Source organism: Rhinolophus ferrumequinum, chromosome 3, assembly GCF_004115265.2.
Source record: "Rhinolophus ferrumequinum isolate MPI-CBG mRhiFer1 chromosome 3, mRhiFer1_v1.p, whole genome shotgun sequence".
Lineage (NCBI taxonomy): Eukaryota > Metazoa > Chordata > Mammalia > Chiroptera > Rhinolophidae > Rhinolophus > Rhinolophus ferrumequinum.
The window spans coordinates 69,000,258-69,013,140 of record NC_046286.1 but is presented as its reverse complement, the minus strand read 5'-3'; the positions used below and the strand labels follow the sequence as shown (position 1 = coordinate 69,013,140).

The 12,883-nt window shown below is 35.3% G+C and overlaps 1 protein-coding gene across 2 annotated transcripts in view; it reads left to right on the top strand.

Annotated features, from left to right (window-relative positions):
- CEP85L (centrosomal protein 85 like) overlaps positions 1-12,883 on the top strand; it is a 105,079-nt gene that overhangs the window by 2,081 nt on the left and 90,115 nt on the right. The window lies entirely within an intron of this gene.

Below are 12,883 nucleotides of genomic sequence, written 5' to 3'. Positions count from 1 at the left end.
ACCGCCCGCGCGGCGTGTTTGCTCCCAGCTGCCGGCCCCGCGGCCGCGCCGGCTGACATCTGGCGGGCCTCCGTCCGCCCGGCATCACGGCTCCCACGCCCCAATCTGAAGCTCTCCGGGGCCTTGGTTTGGGCTTTGTCCTTCTCCTTTTCCCTCGTGGGGTGTGTGGCGGACATGGATAACGGGGCTCCGGGGAGCCCCTGCGGGAAGGTCGCTGCGACCGTGCTGCGGCAGCGGTTTAGAGTGCGCCTCCGGGGGGCCAGGGTCTGCTGCGCCCACGCCCGCAGCCTCTACTTTAGGGGCGTTGGGGGTCGGGGGCGGCTGCTGTGATGCCGTCGCTGCAAGTGATTCCCAAGGGGACTTCAGCCCCTCACTGAAATCTGGTCACCGCCCCGCAGCCCTCTTCGGAGTAAAGGGATGACACGTCCTGCAAGAGCCAACCGATGTTTGAGCAACGAGGGTGTTAATCCGTTTGCCTCCCCGTTTCCCCTTCAAGCAAAATTTGGGGTTTGCCGCCTTGGCTGTGCAAAGGGATCTGTTTGTGTCGGACAGCCATTTATTTCATGCCTGCATCGCTCAGAAGTTGTGTAGGAGCCTCCAAATTAGGATAAATCTTCCCCTGATAGGGGATAAAAAAAAAAAATAGGCTTGGGTTGCCTGTGACAAGCAGTCTAACGTTGACATTTCCTCCAGGCATTTTAATTTTAATTTGAGTTTTGGACCTCTTTGAGAAGCTGAAAGTTATATGAACATTTTATCCAGAAAAAACCCCACCATATTTACATATATACATTTTTTCTACAATATTAGATGGTTCTGGAACTCAACTATTAAGCAACGTTGTTCCACAAAATGTTTGCTCTGTAATTGTGTAACTGACATTATTGTAAACATTTTCAAGACTACAAAACAAAACAAGCAGCATTTAGAAGTGATTTTTTGCTGGTAATATTTTTTGCTATTTATAGATATCAGCTACAAACTCAGATTGCTACTTAAAGTGTCAAATAATGCAATTCTATGACAAATAGAAATTTTATATAATTTCAAGTTGTACAACTTAATGTTTTTTATGTATACATTCCGAAATGATCTCCATAATCAAAGTAGTTACAATATTCATCACCTCACATAGTTGCTGTGTGTGTGTGTGTGTTTGGTGAGAACACTTAAGATCCACCTTTTTAGCAATCCAGGGTTAGATTTGAAATCATTCTGTTAAATTTGGTCATGCAACACTTTTAGAAATAATAGAATTTAACGTAGGCATGAGTTTCATGGAAACAATATAAGTAGGGAATTATTTTCTCTAAAATGTATAATATTTGTCCTAAGAAGAGGAGACAGCAGTTCAGAGGTACTTACTGTGTAGTTATAAATTCTGAAATCAAAGTAACTTCAGTGAGTGAGAAGATATTTCTTTATCCCTAAGGGGCTAGAGGGAGTGGTTTCAATTATTCATACATGTCAAAAGTCCTCTGTAATGCCTTTGTAACTTAACCTCTAAAAATTTATTTGTAATAATATGTTTGGAGATATACTATCACTAAAGCATTGTATCAATTTTTCCATTGTTTTCTGTGAGAAAGAAAACAGTGCTTAGACGTTAAGTAACTGAAGACAGGTTATATTGTAGTCTCTAAACCTTTGCTGTGGCAAAGAATATAATGAAAGAAGGTATTTTATAAATACTACCCCAGTTTAAGGAATTTGGACAGTATATCTTTACAAAGCATGTATTTTATTTCAGCTTTGACAGTGACAAACTGTAAGTCAGGAATTTTTTTCAGCTCTATGCTGATAATTGATTACTTCCACAGTAATAATGACGTAATTATTTGTTATGTTTATTCTCTATTTAAAATTTAGTTTTAAAAAGTTATACATTAGATGAAAAACTTTTAAGTGTGGTTTCTTTAGCAAATGAACAGATGGTAAAGGTCAAGATAATGACCTCTCAGTTGATTCATGTAGGGATTTTTTTTTCCTTTCTGAAAGTTTGAAGAAAATTTATATTTTTGAAATATTGTCCAGTATGCCTTTTGACTAAGTTAAGTGATTTTAGGGCTTTTCTGAAAAAAAGGAAACCAGACTTCTGATTGAATTTATCAGCAATCATTTTAGTCCTGAGAGCCAGTGTAAAAACAGGGATATTTTAGGTGTCCTAAAACTGGTTTGTTTATACAAATATGTAACTAAAGCGAAAACCACAGGTAACATAGAACTAATATTCTAAAAGATTGGAGGAAACTTTCTTTTTAAGGTAATAACAATAAAAACAAATAGGAATAACAACATGTGGTTTGGAAAATACTGAACTTTTAAACTTTGCTTTAGGATTTAATTTTATTATGACTTTATCAACAAGTTTTCAGCTTTATAGAGTAACTATATTATAAGTGAAAATTAGATGAATATTTTATTTCCGTACAATCAAACACCCCCCCCCCTTTTTTCTATTGGCAAGTGTGGTTAGAAAGCTAATTTTAAATAGAACATGTGTTACGTCTTTTATGCATTTGGTTGAGTGTGTTTGAGAATATCCTGTATTCAAATGTATAATAATTTCAAGTTGGGTGAAGAATGGATGAATTTCCTTTAGGCTTCAAAAATCTAGTATGGTATAAGTGATATTTTGAGTACTTATATCTAGTTATACCGAATTGTTCCTGTTTATTCGTTATACATGAAATACTAATATATTCACCATGAACATTTAAAGGTAGGATATGACTGTTTTTAAAATGTGCTAAAAATAAAATGTTTACGGAAGACACATGATCTGAAGAAATGTTATTTGTTCAGTGCCTGGAGCTTTAAATCTACCTCTTCCTCGTTGATGCATTACTGTAAGGTGTTTAGTGATGTCATAATGGTAGTAGCAATAACTGGTATGATTACATCAAATACTAAGGTTTGCTGCTGTGGTTCTGAATTAGATGGACCTAAAAGTACTGTGGTAACAGTGAAACATAACTCTTTCGCTTAAACTCAGTTGGACATGTTCTTTTATAATAGGAATTGGGGGGGGTGAGGAGTGAATCTCAACTTCAGTGATGAGTTTCGTAAAATGAACTTGATTAGTAATTGAAATTCAATCACTTCTTGGCTTGAATGAATCTGGTAAATTAGTTTGAGGCCAGGCAATAAATGGTGAGTTGACAACCTCTTTTTTCATATTGTGAAAAATATTTCTGCATTTTGAGCACAGAAAGGCTTTATAGAGTCATGATTTTTCTGACTGGATAAAATGTGTTTTTTATATATGTGTGTGTGTGTGTGTGTGTGTATATATATATAATATATATATATTAAGTAAAAGGTGAAGATGTGAAGTCTCCTAGGTAGTATTTTATTTATTGAGTGGAAGCTTAATTAGTTCCCTCAAATTGTGCATTGAAAAATGAAGCACGTGATTATTCTAGATAATTTCTAAAGCTACAATTAGATACTAATTATTATTTCTACTTTAAGGATATTCATATTTCACACTAGCAAAATAATATTCTACAAAGTGGAATTTATTTATGTATAAACATTTTTTGTTGTTGTTGGGGAATATTGGAGAACAGTGTGTTTTTCCAGGACGCATCAGTTCCAAATCAAGTTGTTGTTTTCAGTCTAGTTGTGGCGGGCACAGATCATTGGCCTATGTGGGAATCGAACCAGCGACATTGGTGTTACGAGCACTGTGCTCTAACCAACTGAGCCAACTGGCCGCCCCCAAAGTGGAATTTATTGCATAAGGTTATTCATTTTAAGAATGGGAATGATCTACATAAAAAGAACATCAAATTGCTCATTATACCAATATTTTACTTCCATTATCTATTTTTCTTTGATTAAAAAAATCCATTTTTTGTTACCTAGCATAGTGTTTGGCACCTAAGTGTTTGGTAAATGTTTATGAGTGGTAGGCATTGTACCATTGGGCTCTAGGTATACATCATTGAATCTGAAAGATACGGTCCCATCTCCAAGGGAGCTTACGTTATAGTGGGGATAAACAGTCTATAAGTAAGCTAACAGCAAGTGTTAGCAGCAAGTGTTAGTAACTCAGCCAGTGTTAAGTACTACGAACGAAAGGAAACTGAGTGAAATGGTAGAGGATGGGAGGAGAAGCCTACTTGGTGCAGGCTGGTCAGGGAAGGGCTCTCTGAGGAGGTGACACTGTACTGAGCCCTGAATGGTGAGAAGGAGCCACACACGAGGGGAAGAGTGTTCAGGTGGAGGATACAGAAACAGCTCCATGGTAGAAGTGGGTTTGGATTGTTTAAGGAATATCAAAAGCCAGAAAGTCTGGAGCATAGTGAGCAGGTATGTGAGGTGAGGGAGACCTGATAATGGAAGGCACTGTAAGAAGTTTGGATTCTGTTCTACATGAGGAGAAGCTACCTGTGAAAGGGTAAGGGAGATGCTTGTTCTTCCATTCAGCCCATTGAGTGTCTACTATGAGACAGACATTGTTCTATGCACTGGGGGAATGAAGCAGACAATTCTTGTCTTTAGTCTTTATAGGTCTCTCCTGGCTTTTTTTGTTGGGGAAGAAACTGTGGACGGGTAGGGGAAAAATAGCAGTAGAGAAGCCGGTTAATAAATCATTGCAGTAATTACTAGGTGAGAGATGATGGCTTTGATTAAAGTGTTAAGATTGGATTTGGAGAGAAAAGGAGTTTAGAATATACTTGAGAAATAAAGCTGACAGGTTTACTGATAGTTTGGAGGTGGCAGATGAGGGAAAGAGGAATCAAAGATGATATCTTAGTTTTGGCTTCAGTAATTATAATGGATGGTGGTTGTCATTTCCTGAGTTGGGGAAGAGTGTGAAGAAGATAAGTGTAATCGAGTTCTCTTTTGGCCATGTCAAGTTTGAGATGCATTTTAGAGAGGTGCAGATGAGATGTTGAGTAGGAAGTTGGGTATAGAAATGTGGAACTCAGTAGGGAGATGGGAGAGGTGGAGTATGAATTTTGACAGTTACATGTATATAAATATATGGCATTTAAAGGTAATCACATGGAGAGAGTATAGAGAAGACAGCAGAGACTACAGATAAGACAGAAGAGGATCAAACTCTGGGACAATTCCAGTTTGATTGAGATGTAATTTACATACAACACTATTAGTTTAAGGTGTACAATACAATAGTTTGATATATGTATATATTGCAAAATGATTGCTACAGTAAGTTTAGTTAGCATGCATTGCCAGACAGTTACAGTTCTTTCCTTATGATGGGAACTTTAGGATTTACTCTCTTAGTAGCTTTCAAATATGCTACAGTATTGTTAACTATAGTCAGTATTGTTAACTATACAATATTGTTAACTATTATCACTATGCTGTAAATTACATCCCCAGTTATAAATTACTTACAACTGGAAGTTTGTACTTTTTGACCACGTTTACCCATTTCCTCCACCCCCGTGCCTGGCAACCACCAATCTGTTCTCTTTCCATGAGTTGGTGTTTTTAGATTCCACCTTTAGGTATGCTCATACAGTAGTTGTCTTTCTCTGTATGGCATATTTCACGTAGCATAATGCTCTTAAGGTCTATCCATACTGTCAAAAATGCCAGGATTTTCGTTTTCTAAGGCTATTGGATACTACTCCATTGTATATAAGCACCACATTTTCTTTATCCATTCATCTGTGAATGGACACTTAAGATTATTTCCATGTCTTGGCTGTTGTAAATAATGCAGCAAAAATGGGAAGGTGGGATATCTCTTCGAGATAGTGATTTTGTTTCCTTTGGATATATACCTAGAAATGGGATTGCTGGATCACATGGTAGTTCTAGTTTTAGTTTCTTGAGGAACCTTTATACTGTTTTCCGCAGTGGCTGTACCAGTTTATATGCGCACCAGTAGTTTTCAAGGATTTCTTTTTCTCCACATCCTTGCCAGTACTTGTTATTTCTTGTCTTTTTGATAATAGTCATTCTGACAGGTGTGAGCTGATATCTCATTGTAGTTTTGATTTGCATTTCTCTGATGATTAGTGATGTCGAGCACCTTTCCCTGTACCTGATGGACATTTCTTTATCTTTGGGAAAATATCTATTCAGAACCTCTGCCCATTTTTAAATCAGATTGTTTGTTTTTTTGACTATCGAGTATGAGTTCCTTATATATTTTGGATATTAACCCCCTATCAGATACGTGATTTGCAAATATTTTCTCCCAATCCGTAGGTTGCCTTTTCTTTTTTCTAATAGTTTCCTTTGCTGTGCAGAAACTTTTTAGTTTGATGGAGTTCTGCTTGTTTATTTTTGCTGTTGTTGCCTTTGCTTTGGTGTTAAATCCAAAAAAAAAAATCACTGCCAAAACCGATGTCATGGAGCTTACGCCCTGTGTTTTATCTTCCAGGAGTTTTATGTTCAAGTCTTTAATCCATTTGAGTTGATTTTTTGCATGGTATAAGATAGGGATCCAGTTTCATGCTTTTGCTTATGGCTGTTCATTTTTTCTTACACCTTTTATTGAACAGACTATTCTTTCCCCATTGTATATTTTTGGCTCCTTTGTAATAAATTGACCATTATGTGGGTTTATTTCTGGGCCTTTTATCTTGTTCCATTGATCTATTGGTCTGTTTTTATTCCTGGCACTTTTTTATGTCCTTACATATTCATTTAATTATCACAATAACTTTATAAAATAGGTACTATAATTTTTTTCTCCTTTTGCATGTGAAGAAGCTGAGGTACAGATTGTCTAAGTGACTCACTCAAGGTCTCAATGCTCAAGAGTGGTGGTACAGAACTTGAACCCAGAAAGCCAGATATCACAGCCCACATTCTTTTCCATTAAACTGTGCTATTCATTTTATAATAAAAGAAAAAAAATAAGACTATTGGAGTCACTTACCCTAGAGATACACAATATTGAAATGGAATGGACTGAGATGAAGAAAATAAATATTACCTTATTAAGTTTCTTCCATGTTAGCTAGATATTCTCCAGTGTAGTACAAGATTTTTCTGTCCCCCCTCCCCCTCGGGTTACTATTAATATGGATATTTTAAAATTTGTTTTAATGTTCTATTTTAGTTTTTTTTTTTTTACGTTTTTTTGTCTTTTGACCCTGTTGGAGATTATTTTCCCGTATTTATTAGGAATTTTGGCCATAAGCTTCTCAAACCATTTATAATTTTAGCTGCTTTAGAAAATGTTTACTGATCTTTAAATAGATACTTAGATGCAAACTAACTCAAGGAATAGTTTACAATCTCCTGGATTTAAAAATAAACACAGCAACAGCCAAAAAAAAAACCAAACTGTTTTACTCCTTCTAAAGGGAAGAATATTTTTTAGATCTAATTATAAAGTTTCCAAAATTTTAATTTTATACCACAAACATTTATGGGGTACTCAGTGGTAATAAAGACTACATTTATTGAGATCCTACCTAACTGTGCAGCTTTGTGCTAGAGACTAAAAAAAGAAAAAGTTTTCTTTCACTGTTTCTAGTTTGGTGAGGGAGAAGAAAGTCATATACATATGGGTTAATTTAATTTAGTAAATGCTCCTATGGAATTTTGAATGATATATTGGGAAAGAGCACAAAGTAGTAGTTATTTAACGCCATCTGGAGGAATCAGAGAAAACATTTAGAGTAAATTAAATCTGTACTGGGACTCTTAAAGAAGGTTGAGAAGGGAAGTAGCTTGGAGTTACGAAAGAACCTGATCTGTTCGGAGGCAGTGATTCGGTATGTGTGGCTAGAGAGTGTTTGTAGGGGAGCTGGAACGGGGGAAGCAGGGGCTGCAAAGTATTAGAAAGGGAGGCTGCCGATTGGTGAAGAACTTTTGCAAACTTAGTGAGTTTGAGTTTAATATGCAGTAAGGAACCCACAGACCTATAAAGCAGGAGAACGACATAAATATATTTAAGAAGCTAGGTCTGATAGTAGGGTAGAAGCTGGCTCCAGTGGAGTTACTCCAGCAGGAGATCCTTGCAGCAGTCCAGCTCAACGATAAGATCTGTGACAGTGGAGACAGAGGAGAGAGATCTAATTAATACTTTTGAAATGGACTGATTCAGAAACTGATTAAATGTATGGGTTAAGGAAAGCAGTTTTTTGTTGTTGTGTTCCCTGGATTTATTCCCTTTTAACTTAGTTGTGCATTAATTTCTATTGGTAGTAGAACTGGGGCAGTTGAAGGCCACTGTTCTGAACTTTGTGAAAAAGTACTGTGTGCGTGCTAGCGTTTCAGAGATGTTAAAATGTGAGATCCGTGCATCTTGTGTCATATAAGGGTTAATGTGTTTTGATATTTTCTGTTTTGTTCTGTTCTATTTTATTTAAAAAAGTTGGTCTCAATCTACTGAATGGGTGATAACCTGCATTTTGAAAAACACTGCAATTTTTATTCATGATTTGTAGTATGTATTCAGCTTTTTATGTAAAATTGTAAATTTGCTTTGTCACTGGTCTTATTTTTATTTTCTTCTGGCTTAGAGTTGTCATTAAAAATAAGATTAGTTATTATCATAAGTGCAGTTACAGATATATTAAAAGTATTGTAGAAGACTTGATATTGTATGCATTTTTGCTTCCAAGTTTAAAAAAGCTTAAGAAAATAAAATATAACAGGTTACTTCTTTATTTGATGCTAATCTTCCTATATTTTCAATGTGAGTTATAGTAATAATTTTTAAACTAGGTTATTCTGGGCATTCAGTATTCTGTGTGAAAGAATTGAAATTGATACTAAAAAAATGTAACATACTATCTTCCATAGAAAAGTTCCAGTGTATGGTGTCATGGGATCTTTACTATTTTTTCAGAAGTGCTTTTGTCTTTGTTCTAGAGAAACTGATTTTACCCAATCATTGAATTGCTTTAATATGATAGGACCTAGGTAAGACTTTATTGTCAGAGATCCTTTTTTTTAAGTGCACATGTCTAGAAATGAAGTAGCTCCCATTTCATTAGCATAGTCATTACTATTATGTGAGAATATTTTCTTTATTATATCACCTGGTGGGCATATTTCATGGCTAGTTCTTACTGCTTTGTGATTCTGGATTGACTTGAATAGAGAGACAAGACATCATTCTCAGATTGAATTCATTCCATCTAAATGAAAGATTAGAATGTTATCTTATTCACGACATTTGTTGTCTTCAGTGGTCTAGGCATATAAATATATTGGGCCTTTTTTTTTTTTTAAAAAAAAGCATATTTAAAGGTTAAGACAAATCTGAGTTCTGGCTGGAGGAGATCAACTTATATAGGTAATTCTGTCACTTTCTTATGTTATTGTCATTTTGGGAAACCTGAATTAATTGCTTTGCTTTCTTTAAAAGGAAAAGTTTAGCAAAATAGCAAAAATAAGATGATTGTGATACCCTCATAAACAAATTAAAATATGTTACTGATTTAGAAGAGTAAGATGTTCTGAATAGGAGATCTATTTTCCCCATTGGTTGATCCAGTGATTTGTCTGCTGTGATTGGACATGTTATCTGCTTCCTTCCTCTAGAGCTCTTTTGATGAAGATAGCTTCCTGGAAAAAAGGCCATACTGGTCTTTGTCAAAGTTTGGGAGTTGCTGTGTTTTCCTGGTAGACTCTCCTACAGCTTTCAAAAGCTTCATAATTTTTTTAACTAGACCAAATAAAGTTGTGTACCCATTCTAGGAAAGGTATCTCCAAAGACTTTCATTGACAGTTACTTAGCACAGGTATGGAATTATTAAGAGGTACTTAAATGATAAGTAAATTATTTGGTACATTAGTGATAGGGGTTCAGCATTTTCAAAAAATAAAGCTTTTCCTCCTGATTATCAAAATAAACAGTAATAATTACCAGAAAAATGAAAGCATAAAGGTCAAAGATATTGGTAATCCAACCATCTAGACGAAACTGCTCATAGTATTTTGTTGTATTTCTTCCCAGTTGCTCTGTGCATTCTTTGTTTGTTTGAATCTTTATTTAATCTGCTGGTTGCAGCACTGAATAAGATCTGGAATATAAAGTCTTTGCCCTCAGTGAGTATTACTAGAGTCTAAAAGGAGAACAGATACATGAACTGCAGTTTCATGTAGTGGGTGCTAAGCTAAAGACAGGTGAAAAGAGTTCAGAGAATTAATTCCTGGACAAGATAAAATCCGAGGTTATTTGTGAATTTCCCATTAAATCTTATTATTTAGATTGGCACATAAGCATTTTATACTTTTAGATATTTTTCATTATTTAAATGGCCAAAATTCTCTTCCTTTGTCTCTTTTGGATTAATTTGTAATTGGTTCTTATTAGAAATACTGTTAAGGGACATTCTTTTGTCTGTAACTCCACTCCCCCAAATGTTGGATTATTTCTTTTATTCCCATAGCTTTATTAAGGTATAGGCGAATACAATAATAACACATTAAAGTGTAAACGTGATGATTTGGTATAAATATACATAGTGAAAGAATTCTCACCTGAGTTAATTAACACATTTATCACTTCATATATATTTATCTTTTTTTTAAATGCTGAGAATGCTTAAGTTCTACTCTCCTAGCAAATTTCAAATATACATGGCAGTGTTGTTAGCTGTAGTCATATTCTGCATTAGATTCTCAGACTTAGTCATCTTATAACTTTAAGTTTGTATACTACCAGTCTCTTCCTGTTTCCCCACACCCCAGACCATGGTGACCACCTTTTACTCTATGAATTTAACTTTTGTTTTTTAATTCCTCGTATGTTATACTATGCAGTATTTGTCTTTCTTTGTCTGGCTTATTTCACTTAGCATAATGCCCTCCAGGTTCACATATGTTACCAAAAATGGCAGGGTTTCCTTCTATTATATGGATGAATAATATTCTATTATACATATACATCTCACATGTTCTGCATTCATTCATCTGTTGATGGACACTTACGTTGTTTCCATACCTTGGCTATTGTGAATAATGCTTCAGCGAACATGGGAATTCAGATATCTCTTTGAGATAGTGATTTTGTTATCTTTGGATATATACCCAGAAGTGGGTATCAGTTTATATATTCACAAAAGTATATGAACATTTCCTGTACTATGTTGGACATCAATTTTTGAAATATTTGTCAATATATAATAGTATAGATAATTTTACAGATTTTTTAAAATTAAAAACCTAAAAACTTCGTTATCTTTTTTATTTTTCTTGTTATTAATAAGATTGTGCATCTTTTCATGTTTTTGGTTGCTATTTACATGTACTCCCATACTATTTATGCTGTTTGCTGGGTATTTGTAAAAAAAAAAATATTTCTCCAACTAGTAGATTTGCACTTGGGAGAGAAAGTAGTGGGCTGGTTGCCCTTTTTGGTAAAAGTTCATAGAGTTCATCTAGATGGGATATTACCTGCAGAGCTCATAGAAGAAAACATGTTGGTATGTGGACAGATCAGAGTTACGGTAGGGCTGGTATCAGATTATCTTCACCTGGTGCTTTAATGTGTGAGTGTTTAATCAGATGAATTAAGGTAAATCCCATTCTGAGAGAGGTCTAGAATCTACAAAGTTTTAAGTGGTTGTTCTAGACCTCAAAGCTAGGAGGAGTGTCTAGTATTTTTTAAGCAAGGTTTTAAATGTATATAGTTTTTAAGGCTACTTATATACTTCATATATCTATAAAACCCAAACAAATTTAATTTATAGATTATACATTAATAACAACTCAAAATAATATTAATGTTGCATAATATTTTATTAAAACTAAATCTTTAACCTAGAGAACATTATGTTAAGTGAAATAAGTCAGACAGAGAAAGATAAGTACCATATGATCTCACTTATTTGCGGAATCTAAAGAAAAGAATAAGTGAATGAACTAATCAGAAACAGTTTTGGAGACAAAGAGGAAAAACTGAGGGTTGCTAGATGGGCGGGAGGGGTGGGGGGTGGGGGGAGGGATTGAAGGGCAGTCGGTGACCACAGGATGGCCACGGGTTTGAAAATTAATCTGGGGAACGTAATTTGGTGGTTACCAGAGGGTAAGGGGGTTGGGGGGTGGGGGATGAGGGTGAGGGGGATCAAATGTATGGTGATGGAAGGGGAGCTGACTCTGGGTGGTGAACACACAGTGTGATTTATGGATGATGTGATACAGAATTGCACACCTGAAATCTATGTAATTATACTAACAATTGTCACCCCAATAAATTTAAAAAATAAAATTAAAAAAAAAAACTAATAAACCTCACATGGGCAGACGTTTAAAAAACAAAAAACAAAAGCAAACAAAAAAAAATTAAATCTTTAATGTTGGGATTAATATAGTAGAAAATAGCATCAGGTCTTGTTTTATTATTAATCTGTTTATGTGTTTTGATTTTAATATTGGTATTAAAAGTGGAATAAAGATAGTTCACAGACTGGCACTGGCCTATGGATATACTTTGATTGGCATTGTAATAGACAATAAAAGAATGAAATGAGCAAAAATGTAAAATGATCAATAAATCAGAAAAAGGCAAATAAAAATTAAGTAAAATGGACAACATAAATGAAAATAATGTTCAAGAGAACATTGAAAAGTGAGTAAATTAGCTGAAAAATAATGATTTAACGTATTTCAAAAGGGAAAATGGAGCAGAGAGCCAGGAGGATGCTGTGATGTTAAACTTTTATCAAAAGATAACTGAAGAAATAAAAATTAAAATAATGCAGGGGCGGCCGGTTGGCTTAGTTGGTTAGAGCGCAAGCTCTCAACAGCAAGGTTGCTTGTTCAATTCCTGCATGGGATGGTGGTCTGTGCCCCCCTGCACCTAAGATTGAAAATGGCAACTGGACTTGGAGAGCTGTGCCCTCCACAACTAGATTGAAGGACAACTACTTGGAGCTGATGGGCCCTGGAGAAACACACTGTCCCCCAATATTCCCCAATAAAAACA